The 7,970-nt window shown below is 35.9% G+C and overlaps 1 pseudogene; it reads left to right on the top strand.

Annotated features, from left to right (window-relative positions):
• The first annotated feature begins 1,916 nt into the window (after window positions 1–1,916).
• Window positions 1,917–6,580, top strand: LOC149263028 (chromatin-remodeling ATPase INO80 pseudogene; annotated as a pseudogene).
• Window positions 6,581–7,970: the final 1,390 nt, after the last annotated feature.

Raw genomic sequence — 7,970 nt, 5'->3', positions numbered from 1 at the left:
GTTTCTGCAAGATCACAAGAAGAGAACACTACACAAAGACATAGATTCATATTCATAACTAGTTCAGGATTAGAAATAAACTAAACATACTAATGCAATCATACATCAAAGATACATCAGTATGTAGGAGGAACCAAGATAGCTTTATTGATGAATAACAAGGTTCAGGAAGAGATACAACCCAAAGGGCTCCAATCCAGCATCTCCTTCCCAGCAAATGGAATTCCTATCTTCACCCCCTTCAAAGCATTAAGCACCCAATGATTCCAATCTCAAACCAACAACAATTCTTTGCAATAACAAAATTCCAGCCTCCTGATCTCATGGAGGAGAGATCCATATATAGATGTTTGGAGAGAGGATGAGTCAGCTTGAGATCTAACTAGTGTCCTCTCCCTCTGTCAGTTCTTGCTTCCACTTGGAGACTAAGAGCCTCTTACTCATCACTAGTAGAATTCCTTGAGGCAAGTGTCATTGGAGAAGATTCTGGAAGCTTCCAGGGTCTTTCGACCTCGTTGAATGAACTTGCCATTTGTCACTTCCCGCTCAGCGCACCCTGGTAGTGCTTCTACCTGCATTGCAGTGCACCTAGCCAGTGTACTCTCTGCATTTCAGTGCAGACAGCTAGTGGAGCCTTTGAATTGATCCTGAATTGACTTGTTTTTGAGTAGTTTCTGGTGGAGAACTTCTATGAATTGCTGTGGTTTGTTAGCCTTGTTCCTCTAGGGGTAGGAACAACATGTTTAGGGACTTTGGATCCCTTAGATTATGGACATTTCATGCTTATAGCTGTAAGGCACAAAAATGTCTATAACAATTGTGAGTGAAAGACATTCATTCTGCCAAAAGATTCTCATAACTTGGATCTGACTGCAGCCATTATTTTTTTGTTGCTACATCTATAAGCGCAAACACACTTTTGTCATAAAAGAAGCTTGAAAACTAATATGGGAAATTTTAACACCTCACTTTACCAACTAGGCAAGCCACTATTTCATAATTTATTTTAATTGTGGAGTTTTATGCCAATTTTATATTGGGTAAATCCAAATCAGCCTTCTTTTTTATGCTTTGCCAAATGTTTCCTGGGTCCATGTCTTGTGACTATGCTCTCCAATAGGATATAAAATTTTGAAAACTAATCTCTTTGAATCAAAAACTTGCACCAAAATATAAATAGGCAACTCATGTCTTCGAATTTAGAGGTTACCCTGATTGAAGATCCCTCTCCACATTTTGGTCCAGATATGAATTTATACATGTTAACGAGGATTGGCCTAGAGTTTACAACACTTGAGGAACCTTTTAAAGGGTGGTCCCAGTTTGAATTCATAGGGAACATATTTTAGTTCATTCAACACTGAAGGATAACATTTCTGACATGTAAATCAAGCAATGCTAAATCAATTTTTAAATTTTGGCACATGTTCAAGAAAGTAGTAACTTTTGTAAATACTAAATACTAAATATCAAGTATTATGGGTTAATGATGAGAAAAAAGATACGGGAAAGAAAAAAAAGAAAGAATAATAACGATGATCATGTTTGATCAAGTTGACATTCACACAGGGTAAGTGGTAACTCAAAATAAACAGGAAGCAAGCAAGCGACAGAGGATTGGAAATACAGTAGAAGAAGAAATGGCCTAGTCCAAACCCCTGCATATCCTCAAAACCTATATTTCTCTATTGTCCTCATAAGCTTCGTATGTTTATTCTAGCGTAAGGAGCCATAGGGAACTTGGGGTATTAACTACCTGCTGGTTGATGGTAGGATTCCCAAACAAAATACACACCCCTGCCAGTGAATTTTGGAGTGTTTCGATGACAAATTATCATGTAGGCCCCTTATCAAAGGGTAGAGGTATAATCACTACTCCTATAGGTGATAACAGTTTCTTCTGTCCCAATATCATGATGGAGCACAAGTTGCCTTATACCAATGGCTACCATCTGGCTAAAAATAATGATTCATATTCATAACTTTTTAACCTAGATTAAATATGGAATTATCAAGTACCACAAGATAATGATGATGATCCAGATAATTACACTACTAGTAGTCAAGATGAGAGTAATGGAATTAAAGGTTGTGACATAGTTCTTTCACAAATAAATGGTGGTGGGGCTAAGAGGACATCAGATTTACCATCAGAGATTTCTTTAAAAATAAAATTGTACCACGTTGAACTAGAGGTTGGTTATAACTCATCTTCATGGAAATATGCAGATAGAAATGATGAAGATGATGAGTAATTTGAGAAGCACATATGAGAGGAATATTATCGGAACATGCTTGGGGAACATGCACTAAACTTGAAGAAAGCCAGTAAGTGGAAATCAGCAGTAGCAACTGCTACCCGCATAGGTTCCTCCACTGCAAACCATAATTCAAATGGGAAGAGTTGGAAATTAAGTCATGGTTCTTAGATGGTTCTAAAATATGAGAGGAATCCACATGGATTAGACTTTCCTACTTTGTGAGTTCCTCATATAGATGATGTGGTCTAGAATCTAGGGAATTACAACCATCTTGACATTGCTCCTAAACATGGTCCTCGTGCATCAACATCTGGTTGATTTGTTGATAGAAGAAGAAGTTGATTTTAAAATTCCACTAGTTTATGAAAAATTAGCACCATCTCTTAACTTGCCAAACTTTATAGATGTTCAAATAGAGGAGAATTTTTGAAGGGTAGGCTAGATTTGAGATCTTTGTCTGCCATGATGGTTGCTGATAAAAGGATTAGACATTAGAATTGTGATGGAATGGGAGAAATTTCCACAAAGTATGAGACTCTTCAAGGTGGGTTGAAAGTGTTATAATCATCATGTGACTTGAACCAAAATTTTTGTCTGCAAGTATTTGATTCTGATTTGGAAGCATTGCCAGCACAGTAGGAATCATTGGACATTCAAACATTGATTATGTCTAAAACTGGAAAATTACAAGTTTGTTATGTGAAGGTCTTGGAGAAAGGGGTTAGCTATGAGATTATTGAATGCAAGCTACCAAAGAAGCATCCCATACAAAAAGATCCATTTGTGGCTGAGAAAATTACAAAGAACTGGGCCAACATTGTCAAAAGAAACTTGCCAAAACACCATAAAAATTTCTCATTATATCATAGAAAACAATCAAACGATGCTAAAAAAAATTCAAAATATTTCCAAAAGGAGCTTAAGGCTAGATTTGCATGGTCCTTGAAGTTGATGAAGGCTACATCAATGCACACCAGGAAATTAGCTCGAGATATATTGTTATTATGGAAAAAGCAGACAAAGAACATGCTGAAATCTGGAGAAAGGAAGAGAGGGATGCAGTGGAAGCTTTGAAGTGTGAGGAAGAGATTAGAGAAGCTAAATGGAAAAAATAGAGGCTAAAATTTTTACTTTCACAAACAAAGCCTTACAGCCATTTCATGCTGAATAAAAAAACTTCTCATCCTACTAAACCTTCAATGCTAGTTGTTGGAGCCTCTACTACCGAACATGTGGGTCAAAATGTAGATTATGCGAAATCGATGGAGGAATAAGATATAGAAGAAACTACATTTAAAGAAGAATCCATTAGAGTTGCAAAGAACACGGTCTCTAAATAGAGAAAAATAAAATAAATGAGTGCATTTCATGACAAGTCTTTAAAATTTCGTGGAGCGGATAGCCTAACACTGGAGGGTGTGGTTGAAGGTTATAGCAACATGGATTTTCTCAACCCTTCCTCAATTCCTCTTACCTAATCAGTGCAAACACAAAAAATGTTCATTGGTATTGTGAAACAGTAACAACTCAAGGGTCTTAAATGGTTTATAATTTAAACAGGGAATGAATGGCATCTTAGCTGATGAAATGGGTTTAGGCAAGACCATTCAAGCAATTGAATTCTAAACTCATTTAGCTGACGCAAAGAAAATATGGGGACCATTTCTTGTGGTTGCACCTGACTGATGAAATTGGAAGGTTTTGTCCTGATTTGATATCTCTCCCTTACTGGGGTAATGAATGGATTGTACTTCGAAAAAATATAAATCCTAAACGAATTTATCGAAGGGAAGCAAGTTTTCATATACTTGTCACAAGATACCAGCTCCTTGTAACTGATGAGAAGTACTTAAGGCGAGTTAAATGACAGTATATGGTTTTAGATGAATCTCAAGTGATTAATAGTTCAAATAGTATACGGTGGAAAATGCTCTTGGGTTTCAACTGTCGAAATCAATTTTTCTTACTAGAAAGCCCATTCAAAATAACATGGAAAAACTTTGGGCACTGCTTGATTTTATCATGCCAACATTGTTTCATAGCCATGAGAAATTTAATGAATGGTTCTCCAAAGGCATAGAAAAACATGAAGAGCATGGAGGAACTTTGCATGAACACCAACTTAATTAACTACATGTTGTCTAAGAAAGATGTGATCATCAAAATGACAAATAAAAAGGAAGTAACTATGAAATGTACTTTGAGCTCTTGCCAGCAAACCTTTTATTAGGCTATCAAGAATAATATTTATGTAGCCAATTACTTGATAGTACCTGAGGTAACATAAACTACAAAATGGTTGAAAACCTCATGAACATTTTTATCCAGTTATGGAAGGTATGCAATCATCCATATTTATTTGAAAGGAATTAAGGGCACGTGTTATGTACTTCGGGAAAATTGGGAATTATCTTTTACCACCACCTTTTGATGAGCTAGAAGATATACACTATGTTGGAAGTCGAAATCTTATATCATACAAGATTCCCAAGCTAGTCTACAAAGAGGGTATTAAGAGCGAACCCATGTTCTATTCTAGATCAGTTCAGGGGTTTTGGCAAAGATGTTTGAACAACTTGTTTAATGTCTATTCACCTGAAAATATTCACACATCAATTTTTCCACAGAAAGCAGAAGGGGAATATGTTTTTCCTGCTAAAAGTGGCACATTTGGCTTTTCTCAGATGATTGACCTCTCGCCAGTTGAGGTTTCTTTTCTTGCTAAGGTTCAGTTGTGGAGCAACTTATTTGTTCTTTAGAGAAATGGGATCGCCAATTTTTAGATGAAATTATTGAAGGCTTCCTTGAAAGTGAGAAGGATATCTTGGAGTATGATCAGATTGAAGAAGACAAAGTGAGAGCTGTCAGTAGATTGTTGATGCTGCCAACCCGTGCAGAGTCAATCTTTTGGAGAAGAAAGTGTGTTATTGGCCCTGGAAATGTATGATATGAAGGATTAGTCATCTCCCATCAAGACCATTGTGTTAATAATTTTAGGTTGTTAAAGTATGTTTATTCATTCATTATGCCAATTCAAGCTCCCCCTGTTGATGTCATCTACTCAGACAAGGGTTTTGCATATCAAGATGTAGAAGAACTTCATCGTCCATTGATGAAAAAGCTACTTGTTATTTTTTCTCGTACATCCAAGTTCAATGGTCCTACAAAACCTCAAGATCCTCATTATTTGATTAAGAAATAAACTCAAATTTGTTCTCTGAACAACTAGTTCTTCAACTTACAAATAGAATATTCAGATCTTCACCTCCTTTTCAAAACTTTGATCTTGAAAAAATTCTTACGGATTCTTGGAAGATACAAACATTAGATGCTTTTCTTAAATGCCTCCGTGCTGAAAACCATTGAATTCTCTTGTTTGCTCAAATGACTAAAATGGTCAATATTCTTGAGAATTGCATGAATTATAGGAAGTACATATATCTTTGTTTGGATGGATATTCAACCATAATGGATCATCACGACATGGTCAGGGACTTCCAAAACAAGCAAAACATATTTGCCTTTCTGTTGAGCACAAGAGCTAGGGGCCTAGGAATCAATCGCATAGTTGTTGATATTGTTATATTTTATGAAAGTGTTTGGAATCCAACTTTGGACTTACAGGCCATGGACAGGGAACATCATCTTGGACAAAAGAAGGAAGTCACAATGTACAGACTGATTTGCAAGGAGACTGTTCAAGAGGAAAAAATTCAAAGAGATTAAAAAAAAAATTGTTCAACAACTTGTTATGATGGGGGGTCATGCACAAGGTGATTTACAACATACTGAAGATGTTTCTTTATTGTTGGATAATGGTAAACTTGAGCAGAAGATAAAGGAGCAAGGACCTATGCAGGGTAAGGATAGGTAGAGAAAGAGAAAGGGCATATCCAACAAAAAAAAAAGCTATTTGGATCAATGTTGAAGGTGATGCTTATTGAGAGGATTCTACAGTAGCACAAGGGAATTCTATTGAACTCGATATTGGAAAGGGAGGAAATAGAAAGAGAAAATTTAATTCAGAGAGGAAGTCATATTCAAAACCTAAAAATGCACAGAAAACTATGAAGGATTTTGAGGTACCTCTAGAACAAATTGATCCTAAACATTTGAGAACATATTACGATTCTAAACATAAAGGAATACCTGGGAAGAGAATAAAGAAGAGTGAAAATGATGTCTCACAACTAGGCATACCTGTTGAGAAAGTTTGAGAGTCTGTAAAATCCCCTTCTTTTGTTAATACATGTAATATTGATGCCAATGCAGAAATTGAAGAAGAAAATTCTTCTCACAGCTGGTCTTCTCCAAGATAGAAGCCCATTTTCTGGGTTTATCTTTAACAAGCATTGCAATGCTATTGGTACTAGATGATCACATTGGCCTTGGTCTTATCCAACAAGAAGCATCTGATGGCAAGAATTTGTACAGGTATGATCAACTGTAGAAAGTGGTAGACTGCTATGATTCATATTCATTCTACCTTTTGGTCCTTTGAAACTACTATGTAGTGATACACATATGCCCTATTCTCAAGGTGCTTAAGCTAACGTAACTCCCATGCTCTCAGACTCAAATTATGCACAGAAAAATTGAAGCAGGATATTTTTTGGCATATGAGAGGTTTGAGAGCTATCTGAGGCTGGTTCAATGTATTTTATGTTCTATAATGTTCTTCAAATTGCCTATGCAACAAAGTTGAAGTCGACTGAAAAACAACACTAGCCTTGGTGAGTGAATCATGGAAGCAGAAAAATATTTATAGAGGAGTATTGCTTATAGAATAGGTGTACAGGTAAAGGTCATGCATGCCTTCCAAATAAGAGGAAATACAAGATTTTGATGTATACAGGGGCTAGACATGTTGTAAGGGGAGTTAGAGAAATTACATCCCATAAATTCCTTTGATAATAGCAGTTATTCTTATTCATAGTATGTTCAATTGATCAAATGAGGGCATATTTTACCCAGGGATGATAGTAGCAATAACAGAGATTTAGTAAACAATTCAATAGATAAACAAAAATCTTGTAATATATGAATCTCCAATGTGGACACTATATGGGTATAGATATTAGAAACCTTTTTCATACATTACTCAAGACCCATTTCATGGGAATTAAAAGACATATTATTCAACATTGTGAGGTCATAGAACCTATAACACACCCTTGCTAAAATAAAGTTCTGAAAAGGTATAAAGGCTGCAAGATGGAATATAAAAAAGAGTCACTACACAATTGCAATAAAGGAAGTAGAATGATCAGGTATTTGGCCTTCCAAATTCTACAAATCCCAGAAGCAGAGAGATTTATTGACCAACAATGAAAATCTATGTGAGCTCTAGCATAGTAGATTTAGTCTCCTAAACTATGGTTCCCTACCTCTTTTCAAGAAAATGATGGTTTGATTCCATGACTTCAAGGTCAAGGAGATAGAGAAGCATGCAAGGGATGTGCACTCAACAAGCATGACAAGGTGTCCTTCCCAAGCATCAAGCATATATTTCAATGAATTATTGATATAGTTCATTCAGATATATGTGATCCATGTTATCAACTTTGTAGAAAGGTAATATTCTGATTTTAGCCACCAAAAAGTAATCACCAAACATTTGAACCTTGATTCTAATCAAGTCTTGGCCAAAAGAGTCAAGGAGGGTAGCCTTTACAAACTGCTAACAAATCCAATAAAGCTTAAAGATTT

Source organism: Pinus tabuliformis, chromosome 6 (assembly GCF_031772625.1).
Source record: "Pinus tabuliformis cultivar Carrire ecotype Pingquan chromosome 6, CPIR1, whole genome shotgun sequence".
In the NCBI taxonomy this organism is placed as follows: domain Eukaryota; kingdom Viridiplantae; phylum Streptophyta; class Pinopsida; order Pinales; family Pinaceae; genus Pinus; species Pinus tabuliformis.
Note: the sequence above shows the minus strand (reverse complement) of the source record. Positions and strands in the feature narration are given on the sequence as shown.